This window comes from Apaloderma vittatum, unplaced genomic scaffold, assembly GCF_000703405.1.
Source record: "Apaloderma vittatum isolate BGI_N311 unplaced genomic scaffold, ASM70340v1 scaffold1750, whole genome shotgun sequence".
NCBI classification, from domain to species: Eukaryota; Metazoa; Chordata; class Aves; order Trogoniformes; family Trogonidae; genus Apaloderma; species Apaloderma vittatum.
Genome location: NW_009693783.1, coordinates 41,718 through 61,125, shown reverse-complemented (window position 1 = coordinate 61,125; position 19,408 = coordinate 41,718). Strand labels below are relative to the sequence as shown.

Genomic DNA, 19,408 nt, shown 5'->3' with positions numbered 1-19,408 from the left:
TGAATCAGAAGAAAATGAAAATGTTCTCTGCTGTTGGAAATTAGAAATAAATATTTGATGAAGCAAAAACATAAGGCAAAGGAAAGAAATTACTATTTCTTTGTGAAGGTTATCATCCGGCAATGACATTCAGAGGTGCGAGATGATTGTTGCCAGTATATAATGCACGAGAGAACCTAAATTGTGAGGATAGAGGTCTATTCTTTACTCAAGTGGATTCCAGTGATGAGACTTGGTGGGATTGTTCATCTATTCTCTGGTGGTGGTTTTAGGCTTGTCTCCATATCCTGGGGCCAGAAACATGAAATTTTGTGCCAGAAGCAACAGCAAACACATGTCTGCACTTGCTATTTTCTAAGTGTTACAATAAAAAAATGAAAATGCTGAATTTTATCAGATGGCTGCTTGGCAACAAGGCACCTGATGCTTTGTGCTATTAGCAATCATATCACTTTGGAGCAAGCTGATGTTACAAGGAATAGATATGGCAATTCATGATCTAGGCACAGGCAGAACACTGGGTAGCCTCTTATTTGTTTAATGTGAGATGTCTTATTTTTGGCTGTTTCATCAGTTTTCACTTGTCTTTAGTCAGTTTGAGCTGTGTCTCTGCGGTATGCTACGGGAGGAAATTTTGTGTGGCACAGTTTGCTGAAGAAAGGAGAACAAGCAAGTTAAGAGGCAAAGTACCTTTTTTAGACACTGTTCACATTGCAATAAGATAGTAAATCAGGTGGTTGCTGACATGTCTTCAGGAAATAGCTTCTCTAGACTCCCTTGCTAGTAGTTGTCCTGACTTCTGCTAGCAAATAAACTTTATTTTTCTAGGGCAGCCAGACACAAAACTTTGAGTCCACTTTCTGGTAATGCTTTCCACATGGGGTGCTCACATCCAGAGCAGCCTGGCAGAAATGTGAAAGCGAACACTGACTGAAGCACAGCTAATACTCTCAGGCTGTTTCCATCCTTAGTCCAGGGGAGACAAAGTGTAATTCACTGGAAAGGAAAGACAGGATCATTAATGCAGTACACTAGTCAGAACTGACTGATTCTAATGTGGCTTGTTAGCATTGATATTCATAGCAAAAATTGATTGTAAGCTGAAGAAATTCAGGTGCCCAGACTTTAGTTCAGAGAGAACTGGAAGCTGAGTAACAGCAGCTTCTCTTATTTCAGAAATAACGGGCTTATTATTTCCTCTGCAATTGTACATAGGTACTTGATATTCTTAAAGGCAAATAAATACTCTGCTGGGGAAAAAGGTCTAATTTCTTGCAAGGTTCATAGCTGCTGTTGCAACTACTTCCTCAACAATGTAAGGAAAAAGGATTTCTGATGACATGGTACATTGGTAGATTCTTAATTTATGCTTGTAATTGGGTACATTCACTTTTACTCTTTCCTAATGCAGAAAAGTTTATGACATATGAGACTTTTGTCTCTACAGTTCCATAGACTTTGAATATACAGCGGGTAGAGAGCTTTGTGGTGTTTCTAGTGTTTACGTCATACTTTATTAAAAATAAGTAAATTCCTCATCTTTTACATCTGTTTCTCCTTATGTAGAGATCTAGTTTAGGAAACAAACAGATTCATTCCGTACCATCTTTTACAGCCTAACTCTCTGTTTGATACCAGAAGCATTTTCATGAGTTCGTCTGCATGCAAGTAAGTCTATGCTAGAGATTGTTCTATGTTCACAAGTGTTTAGAAAGAGGGAGAGGCTTTCCGTAGAAACAGATCATGTGCAAAGAAAAAAAGAGCTTGGGTATGTTTTATATAATTTTAAGGTGCTTATCAATAAAACATCTAGAATTGATTGCATATATATAGAACTAGGAAGTGAATTCTATAATAACAAGAAAAAACAGACAAAACTATGTTTTGTTAGTCTCAGTGTCTGGGTATAATTACATTCTACTATCTGGCGACCACTAGCCTTCCATCATAGAGTATTCCTGTGCAGAACTGAGGAAGAAATTTACAGTTTTATAATGACTAAAATTAAGAATATAATTCCAGAAGTATTTCACAGTTATTTAATGTATACCTGACCCTCCTAACACCGAAATAGATTTTTAACAAGCTTTATTCCTAAAGTTGGCATTGATTGAGACTGACATATTTTATAGATACTCAAAACCCCATTTTTGAGACCCTGTACAAAAATGGATATTAAATTTCTGACTATTCTGTACTAATCAATATTCTTGTTTGAAGCAGTTCATCCTTTAACTCACCCTTAGCTATACCACTCTGCCCAGCACCTTCTGCCACACACACAAAAAAACCCCAAACTGAAACAAAAGCAAAACAAAACCCCAAACCCAAAAAACACATGAGGAAGATGTTAAATCTAAACAAACATAAATGTCAAGGTTGAAAATCCTGTCAATCTTCAGTTAGTGTTAAAGACAGCTGTCATTTATGCTTGTAATATCTTCTGCAACATGCCTATTTTAATTAATATGAGGAAATGAGTAGAAGAAAGTAAGAAACAAAAGATCTTATGGATATAAGAAATACATTACTCCCAGTATTAGCAGTGGGAAAAAGTAGTAGTTGAAAGGACAAAGCCATCCATATTGATAGTCCCTGTTCATGAATATATTCATTGTCTTCAGTAAGATTACTTATGATGGAAAACCATATTCAAAATACTAATAACTTAAGAGATTTTTGTCATATTTGGAAGTCAATTTGTTATGGAATCTTTGCTTTTATTGTGTAGCTGTCATGCTGTGTAGAAAACTTGAGATCATGTCTCAAACTCAGATTAAAACCCCCAAATTTTAAAACTGATATTTAAAATGCAGTCACAGGTACGGCTTCTGATTTGTGAAAGTTTGGGCTTGGCAGCAGTGGAAACAGCTTATTTCCCTTTGCAAAGCAGATGTCCGCTTTGAACCTGGAGTACTACATCCAGTTTTAGTTTCCCCAGAACAAGCTAGAGACTGAGAAACTGGAAAAGTTCCAGTGAAGGGCAATCAAGATGGTCAGTGTCCTGGAGTGGTTGACATAGGAGTGGATAATGAGGGAGCAAATTCAATTGGGAGCTAAAGGAGGATATATAGTGGCAATTCTTTGGCTCCCAAAAAAAGGATACAGGTGGTTTTAGAGAAAGTGGAGGCAGACTCTTCAGGGAGGTGTACAATGAGAGGCCCAGACACAAATCCAACAAGCTGAAGTGAGGTAGATACTGAAAGTGTGGAACAAATCTTCACAGTGAGAGTGGGTAAGTACAGGATTGGTGTGCCCAGATTCTACAGTTTGTAGAATCTCTCATCATAGAAGAAAACCTCAAAATATGCCTTGAGGGGATACTGAGGTACTCATCTAAGTTTAAGTTAGTCCTGTTTTGAGCAGGTGTCAGAGCTGACAATGTCCAGCAATCCCTTCGAACCTGCTTTACTCTACAGCTGTATGCTCTGACTTCTGTTTCAGACCCCCTGATGCACTGCGACACATGGTGTTGGAGAGCATTTGACTCCTTCAGCTGTAGGAACTTTGTCTTTACCTTCCACAAATGATATCAGCAGTGTTGTCATTTGCTCTGCTAATCTTTGTAGTGAACATTAGCCACATAAAAAACATAATCAAGACTAAACGAAAGGGAAGATTGGAAAGTAAGATTATGACCTCCTTCTAAAGAAGTCTTAGCATGGACATCATGTTTCTGTGCAATCTGTTTGATTAGAGGGGTATTTTTTTTACCTTGCCAGGTTTACGCTTTTCTTCCTAATTTACCTGTGCATTGTTCCCTTCATGAAATGGATAAAACACATAGGCTTTTAGACTAAAGCTGTGCTTTGTGCATAGCTTAGAGTTGGACTTCTTTGGAGTTCACTCTCCGTTACAAGGTTGAAAAAAGAAAATATAAATCCAAACTAAGAGAGACAATTTTTGAGTTGAGAAATCCAAGCAAAATATATTCACGTTTTCCCGCCTGAGAAGCTCCTTATTCAGAAGGGAAGAAGAGAATTTTTAAAAAAATATTTAAAGTGCCAAAGTGTCCTTGTATTTGAAGTACAAACTTTTTTTTTTGGAGGTTTGCTTTGCAACATTTTGCAAGCTAGAGTTCTTAACTGAGGAAATAATTTATGGTAATATGACAGCAGTATTCTGTTATACTTATCATATGGAATACAAACAAGTTCAGGGTGATTTAAAATTTGCGAAAGAATTACACTTTAAAAGTAATTTCTTTTGGAACTATATGCATCTAATATTTGTTTACATTTATTAATTGCAACGGTTTCTCTTGGGAGGTTTCTGGCTTACTTCCTTGTGAGTAAACTTCTGGGTGGTCTGGCAGAGCAGGTCAAAACCTCACATTGTGCTTTTCATTGGAGAAAGCATGCTTGTGTAATGAAAGTCTGCTATGAACAGTCATGAGAAAGTGATTGGACGTGAGAAAATAAAAATCTTTGCTCATATGAATATTTCAAAACAATTTTGTTTCAGAGACAAAAAAATCTGAAGAACACTGACCTAATAGTTTCCATTTTGACTTTGTAGCTTTAAAGGAAATAATTTAAAATTTGTTTTCCGTAGAAACCAAGTGGTCAATCAAGCAGAGCCAGTGGAATTCCACTAGAAATGATAAATCCTGTTCTGCCAAATAAAACAAAAAGTCAAGCAAGTCCTGCTAGTGAGCGTTAGGGCCCAATAGTGAGCTTTTTAGTGTAGGTGTATAAAAAATAGAGTGTGATTACACTGATCCCTTACAACAATTCTTTCCAGTGCCTGGATGCATTATGAAACAGAGGCCAGAATCAAGACATTCCTAGTTCCAATAATGAATGATCTTCTTGATTGTTTTTGTTTATTTGGTTTTTTGATTTGTCAGTTATTTTTCCAGTCACTCAGCACTGTGAAATTCTGCATTTACTCAGTGTCAGCTTTATCTTTGCATCCCCTAATTAATTTTGAGTTATCTTCAGACTGTAACCTCGGTAAATGTGTCATCTTTTGTGGATTATTTGTGGAATGGAGTAACAGATGTTTGATCGAGCCTGCTCCTCTCCTCTGTGAGGATAGATATCTAACTCCTCCGTTATTTTTCTGTCTTTTAGCTGCTTGTTAATCCACAACATCACTCTCCTATCCTTTTCTGTGATAAATTACTAACAGGATTTATTTAAGGGCTTTGCTGAAAGTGTGTCCAAGTGAATATTAGCTGTATCATGCTTCCTAATGTACTTGATGGCTTTCTTAAAGAGGTGTGGTACGTTTGTGTGCTAAGACTCCTAGGAAAGCATATTTCTCTGTGCTTTAGAAGATGCCAGCGTACAACAGGAAAAAATACCTGCTGAAAACGGTAAAGGAAGCAGGTGCCGGTGAAGAAAAACCATCAAGGAATGACTTCTATTCTATTCCAATGCTATTATATGCAGTAGGCCTTTTGTATGTGTAAGAGTAATGTAAAGAATTATCATTTGGGCTGAAATCACTACTGCAGATTTAGGCATTACTGTAGCAAGCATTTCAGCACTCATGTTTTGATGTTTATCTGCATTTGTTACAGAGACAAACTCATCATAATGAGCAAGGTATCCTAAAAAAACGAGCCTTTCTTGGTGGTGGTGTGTCACTTTGCTTAAAGTAATATAAAACACTGACATTCAGAAGTGCTTAGTGCCCATCAGAGCAGAGATTAGGTCTCCACTATTCCAGTGAGTGCTCTAACCTCCAAAGTAGGAGGTGCAAGGAGTGTCTCTTTTTCCTCTTTTGTTTCTGCATAAGTAAAGTTGGCTTTGAAAAATGTCTGGAAAAGACAGACGTAGACTCCTATGATCTACTAAAATAGTTCCTGTTGAAGAGTGGCATCTGTACTGTAACTTCAATGAAAGATATAGGAAGTGTCCATCTCTCAACTATCCCATCATCTGACTATTGGTATTTCTGTTCTGCTGGAGAGGAAGGAGGTGGTTTCACATCATAGAAAGGGAAGACTCAGTCAAAGACTATTGTTGTATCAAACTGTGAGTTCTCATCTGAGGCAAGTTGTGCACAGCCTTATTTGTTAGAGGGTCGTGGGTTTTATGTTTTACCATTACCATGGCTCCAATTTGGAAAGCATAATGGTGACATCTCATTTTTAAAGCAGAATTGGGTTATCAGTAAGTAACAAAAGAGAAACCATGGAATAGTTATTTTTTCCAGCAGTTTTTTACAAGTTTGCAGGGCATTTTCACCTTTTAACAGGTTTTTGTATCTAAGGCAGTAGAGGCAATCAGGATGAGAAAAGGATCTGGACTATAGACATCAAATCTTTTAAATAAAAAGTATTGTTAAATTAAAAAAAATACAATTATATACATTGAAAATATTATTGGCATTTTGAAAACATGGTATTCTTCTATTCTGATAAATATGAAAAAGAAATCCTGGCTTAAAATTACATGGCACGTATTTTGCTGATATGTAACAAGTTATTTAGAAAGAAAAAGAGGCTCATGTTTTGCTGTATGTGTAAATATAAGAGGTTAGGCAATAATTTGTAAATAACAACCTCTACTTCTGTAATAAGCAGCATTTTATTCATGTTAATGTGTGAAACTAAAGGGGCAAAGTGTACTATGTGAACTCAGAGTGGAATATTGAATTTATGAAAACTCATCAACTTCTGTGTTCGTTGTGAAATGTTTTCTGAGCAGTTTGCTGGGAAGGTGTGCAATACCAGGACACAGGTCTTCTGTTCCTCCCACACAACTAACTCATAACAAAATTAAAGCCCATACCTCGGATTTGCAAGACCTGTGAAAAAGCTGATGTGGGTGGGAAATCAAAACTCAATCCCTCTCCATCTCCTGTCCCAATGCATATAGAGCATTTGAAATAAATTACCAACTGCAGTACATCAGAACATATGATGTAAATGCTTCTTTGGTTCTTCCATTTTTTATTAATCTCTTTTAAAGTAGTAATCATCTGCAGAATAGAGAAAAATGGGTTTTCTCACATCTTTTGTTGAAGTAAATCATTAACAAACTGAGCAGGCATTTAAGATGCATCTTCTCTCTTGTCAAATTGTTTTTAACAGCTCAGACTTTTCAACCAGTACGTCAACTTTGATGTTCAATTGACAGTGTTTCATAATATCTAGTATGTTCCTCAAGAGACATAGCACCAATAAGGTGTTTGTTAGTGAAGAAAGGGAGTTTCTGTTTCCTAGAGTCTGCAGACTTGGATTATTTTTTATTAAAGAGAAAGAAAGAAGAATTGTGATAGGAATTTCAAATGTAAGAGCAAGACTTCATTGTTCAGTGCCACTGCTGATAAAGACATCTGAGAGGGGAATCAACTATGCAGTTGGGAGTTGTGCCATAGCATAAAGCCTCTTTGGTCAGAGAATCTCACTGCTTTATTAGGAAATGACAGGGAATGTATTCGCTGCTAAGTTAAACACAAAAATGTAAATTACATTAAATGTAAATTAAATGATAAATTAAACAGAAGCTGGGAGTGTGAAATCTTCAGAGCTTGAGGAGAGAAATTGTATTAACAGAAGTCGATCATAACTTTCTCCATGTCTTTTTGAGAATACAGGGTTATTCTTGAATATAGAATAATAACAGTAACATCTACATTTTGAGGTTGTCTTCACGTGTTTTTCTGCTGGCTGCTGGAATGAATGGTGCATCTGCTGCCCTGTGTGAGTTGGAGGAGTTAAGGAGGAAGCATTTCAGACTGATACAAGTGAATCCATGCTCAGGTGGGCTGTGCTATGGGGTGTCTGAAGTGTCTTTAGAATGTGATCTCTGTGGGTGGGGACATGTTATGTTTGGTAGCATCCACCCTTACAACGCTTCATAAGATAATTACCAAGGACCTCACTTAACGAGGTAGTTAGACAGATGAGCAGCTTGGCTCAATGGGAAAGCACGAGCTTCTGAGGGCATTGTCCTTAGAAAGAGTCCTTAGTAATGAATGAAAATTGTACGGAGTGGTAGTGAATATTATATCTCATTATATACTGGGTGTACTACAGAGTGAGTGATTATGGAGATACAGTGTTTTTTCCTGAAAGGTATTAGTGAAACTGTACTTTTTTTGCCTCTTTTATTCCTGTAGCACTTTGCAGAAAACAAAGGTGGCCAGAAATCTCCTTTTCTCCAGCTGCTTTTAACATGGAGTCTCCAAGGACATGATGTATTTGTTATTATTTTAAAGTTTGGTATTCCTGTGCATTTTAAGAATGAGACAATATGTGATTTCATTCCAGATAGCTGCTGATGGCATGTGATGTCATATATTTTCTTTATTCAGGTCAGGATTTGTTGTATCAGAAGTAATGAAGGCAGAAGTAAAGTTCACCAGGCATGGTAAACTGTGTATAGAGACCAACTGACAAAATCTCCTTTCAGGGAAGCAGTTTGTTTTCAGGAAGGACTTAATTTATTGCCAGTACTTCAGATGTGCAGAGACCAAGCTGCTGCTTTGTCTAGAGCTGTTTGAGAAGAGATAAGTAATAATTTAACGTAAGTTTACATGTGTATTATCTTTTTTTTTATGCGTCCTGAAAATGCTTTTTTTTTTTTTCTTCTGAGGTGCTCCTGGTTCTGTCATAAAGTCTAAATCATCTGGGTCTTGTCTCCAGCTGCCTAGGAGGCAAAATCTCTATGATTTAAGAAGCTGGAGCTAGAATGTAGGAACACTGAATTGCTTAATTCTTGCAGTTTTGGCATACAGTAAATATTCAGATTGTTTTTCATAATTATTCACAGCATAAATTCTTTTGGATGATACATTCTCATTCTCCAGAATACAAATATTTTCTGTTTGCAAGACATTGAGATATTTTCTGGTAGAACTGCAGAAATAAATGAGAGGCAATTAATCTTGAAGTGTTGGTGTTTACTCCCCCAGAACTTTGATATCTTAATGGGTTTGGCAGGATGGAAAGCTAGTGAACTTACATCAAACTGTAGTGGTGAGACATCCATGTTCTTGTCTTTTATTCTGCTTTTCTGTTTTCTTTTTTTTGTTTGTGTATGCACATATTCATTTGGTTGGAGAGCCTCTTTATGTCCCCAGTAGCTCTTCTATATATAATAATCACATTTTTACAAATCTATTTGTGTCACTTATGTCCTACAGCTGCCAGTTTCCACTGTGAAAATTTCAGTGTTTTAAATCTGTGCACCTCAGAAGTAACAAACTTCTTGCAAGTTCTGTATGAAAACTTGTTCTCTTGGACTAATAATTGAATTTGTTGTTTTGCCAGAAGATCATTCTATTTCTGTTTAATGCTTGCCATTTGATTAGTTTTGTTTTCTCATTCTGAATTCACTAATTGAGACTCTTTCTCAACCTAGGAAGTCTCCAAATAGTCTATGTCCACAGGATCTCCTTCTCTCCAACCATTTTGAACAGTTTGCACTACACAGAGGGTTGTACGTAACAGAGATGAGGCCTTTGGGTCTGTGATCCTCATGACTTCCAGGAAACCAAGGCATGGATGAATTTCCTATTCTTAGCCAGCTACGTTTTTGTGTTTTATTTTGATTTGAGACGAACAGTATCTAATCACAGGTTTTTTTCCTTCAATTTGCTTCCTTCCTTTCAGGAATCTACACATAATGTAGCTCCAGAGAAATTTATTCATGCTTTTCCTGAGACATTATAAATCTGACAGAACTCCATTATAGTCATTGGTGGAGTACGTGTACAAACCAATTAGATAGCAAAATCCCCCTATAACTTTTTCCCTAATTTGAACACATACACAGGGAGTATTTTTGTTTGGAAACATGTATTTTTTTTCTTCATGTAACTTCTTTTCAAGTACTGTGACTAATTCATGAGGTTTTTCTGTTGGTTTATAAGGCTGGAATAAATTTAATATCAACTAAATTCTGTAGCCCACATTAGTCTGTGTTCCAGGGTTAGATAATTGGAATGGTTTATTCAGGAAAAGAGGCAGTTTGTGTTATGAGCATATATTCAAGTGTTATTTGAAGGAGATGAAAACTCACTTCCATTCATATTTTTAAGCACTGCTGGGAAACACAGATAACAAAGTAATCTAATTTATTTATCATGCAAGTTGACTTAACAGCACTGTGTTACTGCTTTACTTGCTATATATGGTTGTTCTTTTCACGAGTATTTGAAATAGCACTGATCAAAATCTGTGTAATTTCTGGAATTTAGTAGGTCTACTGTAGGTAGAAGAAAAGGAAGAATATCAGAATTCACTTTCCATAATGTCTTTATTTTTCTGTTTTTCCGGAACCCTTACTTATGCCAGCAAATCCTGAAGGAAGACAAGAGAAAGCACACTCTTTTCCAGGATTTTTTGTTACCATTTTTTTCTATCTGATATGGTCATAGAATCATAGGATGTGTTGGGTTGGAGGGGGTCTATAAAGGTCATCTAGCCCAGCCCCTCCGCAGTGAGCAGGGACATCTTTAACTAGATCAGGTTGCTCAGAGCCCCATCAAGCCCGACCTTGAATGTCTCCAGGGATGAAGCCTCCATTCCCTCTCTGGGCAACCTGTGCCAGTGTTTCACCACCCTCAATAAAAAATGTCTTTCTAACATCTAATCTAAATCTACTCTGCTCTAGTTTAAAACTATTGCCCCTTGTCCTGTCACACTCTTGTAAACAGAAAGGTTGTTTTCCTCCTCTACTATAATGACAGCAGCTCCTTTTTTTTTTCCTTTTTTTTTTCTCCTAAAGTAGTTGTTGTCTTTTCTTATATTTGGGTTAAATAACTCTACTCTAGTATCTGTTGCCATTTTGATTTTGTCCTTTGGACAGTCTTGAAGTGTGTGTTGAGAAGGAAAAGTAATAAAGTAATATTTTACTTGCAGCCTTGTCATGTTAAATAAAATGGTCTTTTGTGCGTTTCATACATCTTGTGCTTTCATACATCTTTCTGTGATTCTCTTTTTGGTTTGGTTTGTTTTTTGTATAACTCTTATTTCTAATTTTTATTCAGCCTGACAGCCTCTTCAACTCCCAGACCATTGTTTGCAAAATTTCTTACTTGTCTTTGTGCTCGAAAGAAATTTTCAGGAAAATTGTTAGTAATTGTATGGAGAGTTAGTGGTGGCAAGTGTCAGAGTGTCAAAACACCCTCAGAAGGTAGTCACCAACAGCCAACATCTTGATTCCCTCGTGCAAGTGGTGGTTGTGATTCTCAAAGCCTTCATGCTATGCAGATGGTTGTTATTGATCTTGACAGTTGTGTTTTTCTGTTCATGAGATAAATATTGCTGAGGAACTGGAAAAATAGTTTTAAGGGAACTAACAATACCGCTACCCCAACACTGGTTCTTATTTTTAAGAAACACAGAATTGTCCCACTGTCTAAGCCCTGAGAAAAATTGCACACTTATAATTTTGAACTTGACAGCATTACCATCATGTTGAAAGTGACCTAAGGGGTGACGTCATTAATGTTTATGAATATGCAAAGAGTGAGTGTCAAGAGGACAGATCCAGGAGGCTCCTCTCAGTGATCTCCAATGACAGGACAAGGGGCAATGGGTAAAAGCTGGAGCATAGGAGGTTCCACAAAAATATTAGGAAGAACTTTTCACTGTGAGGGTGACAGAGCACTGGCACAGGCTGCCCAGGGAGATTGTAGAGTCTCCTTCTTTGGAGATATTCAAACCCCTCCTGGACGCGTTCCTGTGTGACCTACTGTAGGTGATCCTGCTCTGGCAGGGGGCTGGACTAGATGATCTTTTGAGATCCCTTCCAACCCCGAACAGTCTGTGAGTCTGTGATTCTGTGAAGGTGAAGCTTCCACTTAAAGATTTCAATCATTGTTTTTATTAACAGGAAGCAATGCTGCATTTGCCAGTCTGCAGTCTTTCCCTGTCTCCAGCAAGCCTGAAGATTTTAACAATGCATACATTTTCTGTGAAGATGAAAAGGAAAAGTTAATGTGTAAAACCCAGTTGGATTTATAGACCACCAGAAAATTTTGTTGCATGAGAGAAATTTTAGTTTTGGGTAGAAGGCTTCTCTGTCTTTCTAGACACCTCTTCCTGCAAAATAAAGGAGAAAAGTGAAATATTTTTTGTTTCATGACAATATATACTAGCTACTAAATGCTTCTATAAATAGGAAAAGCTCCCACCACCCCACCTCCCCTTTTTTTAACCCTCCTGTGGATTAATAAATATGGGAAAGAATACATATTCATCATGCACTTGCACAGTCCTCTAAAACCATTCCTGATGTTAACTGACCGCAGTAGGTAGTCAGGAAAGAAAGCAAAATAGCATAGAAGAATAAATCCACCCTTTCAAACAGGGATCATTAAAGCAAGTTGTGACTCCAGTGTTTTTTCAGTGTGCCAAAGAATGATCTCTCTCTACTATAGAGTGGAAAAATGCACCAAGACGTAAAGGATGTCTTTTCATTATATCTGAGGTTACTATACTGACAGTTTTTGTTTCTTCCTTCCCATTGTAAACTAGAAGGGTTGGACAATGAGATTTGGAAGCCACAAATTACATGTATAAGTACTTGTGTGTTTATGTTTGTACCTATGTATTTGTATGTATAGTTGGGTGTTTATATCTGTACGTGCTTACTTTTAGCCTACATGTATGTAATATTGCAGAAGGAACTCTTTGAAGAAGTTGACCAACAGTTACATATGTGTGGATGCACTCACATATAATTTAACAACAGACAAATATATGAAGATAACTGCAAACTGTTTCATTTTATGAAGAAGAAAACAAACATTTGTGATTTGCTTGCTTTCTTTGAGTGTAATCCATTGAATTTTATAAAAGACCTGACTGTGATGTCTTGCTTTTGATCAGATCTTTGTCAAAAATCTTGTCTTGCCAGTTGTTGTCCAGGTAGTCGTTTGACCTGGTATTTTTACAGTTATTCTGCTTAGTCTCCTTTGCTTAATTGCTAGCTGGTATACTGTTTACTGTTACAGCTGTTATCATAGATGTGAGGAATGAAAACTTAGAGAATACCTTTATTACAATCTATGGGTGGCAGACAAAATAGGCTTAGTAAGAAACGTACACTCAGAGCTTATGGCAAGTAGTTGGTACACAACTAGGATGGATCAATGCATTTTTTTTTTAATTTGCAGAAGTTTAATCTTCAATTTCATATGCTCTTCCTATCCAGTTGTCCAGATTGTGACCACGTATATCTTCATAACCATATAACAATGTACTATTAAACCTGAATAGTGAGAGACTGCAAAATAAGCAATTATTTGTCTCTAAAATACTATCTTCTAACTCAGTGCTTGAGTCACTTAGTTCTCATGCTCTTTTCACCTTTCTTAATTTTCCTCTTCCAAAATGTTCTTTCACTTAGAAATTGAAACCAACCCTCATATACTTAAGTTTTGTCTCTTCCTCTGATGCTAATTGGAGATACTGGCAGTAGCACCACCAGTGTATACCTTTTAGGTACAGCTCAGCTAGCTCCTAGCTTCCTCTTCCTGGTTTTAAGGGTGATTTGTTCATATTCAGTTTCTCCTGCAGCCAAAATATGTAAACAAATCAATCATGGGTAATTGTGTATCTAATTTTAGAAGTCTTTCAGTCTGTACTTTACCTCAGTGACAGGGGTTGAGATATAAAAATACCATACCTCAACCAGGGGAGCTATATGCAGTACCTGTTATTCAGAAAAACTTGGTAGTCTTGCAGGTACCAAGAGGAGATTGACTTAAATGTTGGGGTCTGTGCTTGGGCTTGCATTTAGTTCCAATTCAAAGAACAGCAACAGCCACAACAAGCCAACTGAGTTGAGCTTCACGTGACTTCTCAGTAAAACATAAACTGTTATTTATTAATCAGTAATTTCTACTGAAATTGTGTATGGCCTTGGAATAGCAGCTCCTTCTACCCATTGTAGTGAATTATAAATCTTAGGGGTGGTTTTTTTTGTTGTTTTTTCCCCCTTGTTTTATGCATTCTCTTTTTATTTCTTTAGGAACACACCCTATTCATTATGTCAAATTAGCTAATGGGACTATTTCAAAAAAACGAGGTTAAAATGAATGCGAACACGGTTTTAGTAAAACGTAATGACTTCCAAAATATGTTACTTAGACTCCTTAGAAGTTCTGTTTGTAAGCATAGCAATAATGCAAAGCGGAAGTATTTAATTGTATGTTTCTAAATGCTCAGTAGTGTAATATAATCTATGCTTCAGTGACACTGTAAAAGTAAAAATAGCTAGAGACATAAAACACGTTCAGTGATACAAATTTCTTGTTCACGTAGTACAAAAACTTAAACTACTGCTAAGTAGCTAAATGCCTCTGGATAAATAATGTCTTTCTGAAATGGTATAATCCCTTAATTGGCTGCTCTTGTAACATCCCAAAACTGAATAACCATTTTGTGGCCATTCCCCTTGTGTCCCTATTTACTATGAAGAACCTGCTTGAACTTCCAAATATGATTTCTGTTGAAGCATTTTGTAGTTTATTTTGTCCTGCCAAGTGAGGAAGGACCTGGGGTATGAAAGTGAAGACAATAAAATAAAAGATCTTGGAAAATTAGGAGATTTATTAATTCTCATTGCACTTTTAAAATGAGTAATTCCCATCTTTACCACTGGGCATTGAGGAAATTCTTTCCGTAGTTACCCCTCCAAAACAGATTGGTCTTCTCAGAATGCTTTTTAAAGCAGTAGTAATCAGGTTTATGGATGAATTAAAAAAAAAGAAGTATATACAAATACAAAGATCTTCATAAGGTAACATGCAGAGCCATTTTTGTGTTCTAGTTAACAATAAGTTTCCTAAGAAATAGGAGAGAGCAGCAAGATATCAAGTAAAATATCACTTTTTTCCAAGTGTGAAGATTCAGACCCTCCAAAAAGAGCCTTTACTAAAATAATTAATTCTATGCATCACATGTAGCGGCTGGACATAAAATTTATTCATGTATATAAAAAAATAATAGTTGTCACTTGTGGTGTCTTGTCTGACAAAGATTTGTCCTTGCTACAAGTTGTATTTGATACTGTGCTCATTCAGCTGCCATTTGTTCAAGTTTCTCAGCACTTTCACAAAAGATGAGAAAGCTGCTTTTTACCTGGTGGTATTACTGTGTGAAGTGAAAAAGGCATATTCAAGCCCCCTCCTGATTATTTTGTTTCTTTTTAGTGTAGGATTTTTTTTTATGAAAACACATTAACAACTGAACCTTGAGTGGTTGCTTACTACACAATATCAATTGGCCTTTAATTGCAGAAATAGATTTGATTTCCAGTAGAGAATATTGTAATAGATTTTTAAGAGACTAGCAGATTTTTAGTACTCTAAGAAGCTTAGACACAGGTTTTGAATGTGTTTGCAAAAAATGTATTTTGCCACTGTCTTTGCTTATGTGATCAGTTTTCTTTCCAGGATCATAAGGTCTGGTTTTTGATTTTGTTTTGTGGTGTGCCTTTGTTTTTTAACGGAACAAGTGTGTTCTGCTGTATTCAAAATTATCTGTATTTTCATATTTGTATTCTTTTCTTTGCTTGCACCAAAAAAAATCAACCTGAAGTAAGGTAACTTTGGAGTTAGAGATTTTTGAGTATAAAAATATTACAATACTTATAATGTAACTTCGGCTGTTCCTGCTTATACCATGTTTAGAGAGAGCATAACATGCTATACATATTTTAATTAAGAGTGAATTCTGGAACTCATTTTTTGCTTGTATTTTGTTTTAAAAAAAATCTATGCCTGTAGCTGATGTTGTTAAGGTGCTTGTGCTGTTTTGCATTTCCCCTCTTTGTTCCTTGGTAATGATTGTAGGTTTGTTTGATTTGGTTTGCTTTTTGTTGTTTAGTTTTGTTCTGACGTTAGTGAGCCCTTTCTGTTCTTTCTGTAAAGCACCATGTACTACAATGCTGCATATTTCCTCAACATCTCTTGGGCTAACTTCCTCATGGTAAGTGAGAAGTCTTTAAAATTCTGCTCTTGCTTTGCGTGAAATTAAAATTAAATTTCTGGTGTTCTGCCGAGTTGCGGAAGGTTTTAAAAACTGATTCTGTCTGCTTGAAATATTGAGGTAGACTTCTTGCCAAAATTCCATTGTAAAGTTTTATTATGCTTGAACTACTTTCATGGTATGCTGTTGGCAATGACAAAAGATTTTTGTTAAAATGTGAACTTACATTATTACTAAGTGTTGACAAGATTTTAATAAACCTTTTCTAGAATCCCTAGTGGTAGGATTCTACAGCAAAATAATAAATGTGCTGTGAGCCTTGTCAGGCATCTTACAGCGTTTACACTTTATACTGTTCATCTCCAGAGAAAAAAGAGCATTTAAGCATTTTGTCAGATGTCAAACTAATTTAAAGAGCTATAACCAATTAGAATGTTTATTCAGCTTTCACAGTCTGTGACAGGTTCAAAGGCCCCTTATTTGCGCTGATCAGCAAAAGTCCTTGAGTAGATCAGATATAAAAATATTAAAATAAAGTTTTCTTGTTCTGTACTGGAAGAGCCATCTGTAGAGGTGGGGACTTAATTTTGCAAATTTTCCACTCAGGTGTAATTAGTATTTTTGTTGACCATGAACACAAGACAGAATAGCTGCAACTAAGCCATAGCTAACATCAGTGTTTGACAATCAGTATTACTTTAAACTACGTGCATACCAAAGAATCCATTTCCAATTATAATCCTGTTTTACATTGATATATTTTATCATGTCAACACAATTTTGTAGAAAAATCACTTACTTCAACCATTACATTAGTCAGAGCCTGAAATAGCTGGAATTTTTCTTGTTATTTATGATGGATGTTTACTGTTAGTAATAAATTGTCACGTACACTCATGCGCACATGCACACACATTCAAAGAAGACCCCATAACACCTGCATTTTATGTAAAAAATTGGTATTTCCTGGTATAAAAATTACAGGACTCTCCTGCTACCCAGTTTGAAGGACCTTCTGCTGCTTCTAAGGACATTCTAGAGTGTGTTTCAGATTTAATCACCTTTTCCGTCAGATCCTGGCTGGATTATTGTACAGTGTTTACTGACGATGAGGAAAACATGCCTGTGGAGGGGTATGAAAATCACTTGGTGCTTTCGTAATTTTTCAGTTCATTGCAGGTTATTTTTCTCTGAATTATGAGCATGAGACTAGCTGACAGTGTTGAATTCTATTTGTGACATATTATGAAATGAAAGATTAATTCGCAATTATTTTCCCAAAAAGGACTTCTGATGTCACATAGCACCTGGCCACATAAGAGGACTGAGGTTTGCAGATGTAGACACTTAGGAAATATTTCTTTTCACAAAGACCTGATACAAAATCTGGTTTTGCAGTTACATTTATATGAAGCCTTCTTAGACACATGCAAAGTTTTATCATGGAATGAAGCCTGAGTTAATCCTAGTCAAAAACATGTGATGGGTATTTGCATGTCAGTGGCCTTTCTTTTTTCTAGGAAAGTATATATCTTTTGTAGCTTTAGTGAATTGAAGGAAGAATTACTCATAATCCAAATTATACTGCATGTCGTTCACCAGATACGATCAAAAATACGGATAATCGTTACTGCCAGGATGCAGGATTTCCAACCTCTTGCCTAAATGAAGTATAAATCCCAGGCAAAGCTCTTTCTGCATTCTAGATCAGCATGGACGTTGGATATAATAATTACAGAACAGAAAAATTTATTCAGTAGACAGTATACCTGTCTTGCTAACATAGTTATGCTGTGTAAAATTAAAGTTAAAAACCCGATCTGGATTACATTATACCTGTAAACAATCTATAAGAAATACTAAGGAAAGTTTATACCAGCATGGATTTTAAACTATTTTAAGTTGATTAACAATTTACAAGTGTAGCAGTAATTGTAACAGTTACATTTACAGCTTTTAGCTACTATCTGAAAAAAAATAAAGCTAGTTTCAGTGAAAATGAGGAGACTTGCCATTTGGTCTTGTGTAACAGAATACCTGTAAAATCAAAGATAATTCCAATCATATAGAGTTTTCCTGGGCATTGTGACTGCATTGCAAGGCTTCAGTGTAAAAACTCAGAAGGTTAGTGTATTCACAACATTTTGGAGGTGTATAATGAATTTGAACTGAGCAAAGGAAAGTTGCTTTTGAGGCATCAGGCTCTTTGTTACATAGTTTTGCAGTTGCCTGGGATAACTTAAAGACCCCGTAACTACAAAAGTAATTTTCTGTCTGGTCTTGCAGCTCATTTTGAAGGGCTAGATTAACAGGTTCATCAGTATTCAGATTTTCCAGTTCAGACCCAAGAATTCACTGCCCGGATCCGAACCAGATCTGTGTGCAGCATTATTATTTTTGACTCTCCCAGGCTTATAGAAGGGGTTAGGAAGAAACCTTATTTCATTAATAAAGAGGATGTAAGTTAAGATCTAGTTGATATTTAGCAAGGTAACAGAAAAAGTATTGGCAAGCTGAATTTACAGCAGCCAATTTGTTGTGTTCCAAATGCTAAATAAGTTATTTAATTTAAATATTAAGTGTATTTTATAATTAAACTTTTTCAAACCACTAAAGGTATTAGCAAACATCAGTATATACCTAGTTGAACAGTCACAGAAGGGAATATCTCCAATCATGGAATGATTTGGGTTGGAAGGGGCCTTCAGAGATCACTTAGTCCAACCCTGCTGCCATGGACAGGGACATCTTCCACTGGGTCAGGTTGCTCAAAGCCACATCCAACCTGGCCTTTGATACTGCAATACTCCACCAGTAGCCCGAAGCCCTTCTCCACAAGGCTGCTCTCAATCACTACGTCCCCCGGCCTGTACTGATACCAGGGGTTGCCCCAACTTGGGTGCAAAACCTTGGACTTGGCCTTGTTTAACTTCATGAGGTTTGCTTGGGCCCACTCTTCAAGCTTTTCCAGGCCCCTCTGGATGGTATCCCCTCCCTCCACCACTTGCTGCAGAACAATAGATACTTTTGTATCCCTTAAAAGCAAACCCCAAATTTGTCTTTGCAATACCTGATGCACTTAACAGCAGAGAGCAAAGAAACAATATTTCTTTCAACAGAGTAGTACTCTGGCTGTATCTCACTGAGATAAGCATTAAAGAGAAGATGACTGGTAGGATTTTAATGCTTGCTTGGTGACTCTTTTATGATAGATCAGCCTCTGATTTGCTCTGAAACCAATCCAACAATTAACCCAAAAAGCATCTGTACTAAAAGTATCTAGAATTTTAGAAACATTACTGCTATTATGAATCAGTTTTAAAATTTGGTGAGTTTAAAAATAGGTTTAGGTAGGTTTAGAGCTCCAGCTGACCTTTGTCAGCGTCCCCTTCTAAAAGGAAAAGTCACACCTGGATGACAGTATGCAAGACTAACTTGGTTAAAACATACAGTAGCAGTCAGTTGACTTGAAAAATTAAATACATTGAAGGATTAAACCTGCTTATT

The 19,408-nt window shown here is 36.5% G+C and overlaps 1 protein-coding gene across 2 annotated transcripts in view; it reads left to right on the top strand.

Moving 5' to 3' along the window:
- The window catches only part of GNA14 (guanine nucleotide binding protein (G protein), alpha 14), a 42,499-nt gene that overhangs the window by 15,071 nt on the left and 8,020 nt on the right, over positions 1–19,408 (top strand). The window lies entirely within an intron of this gene.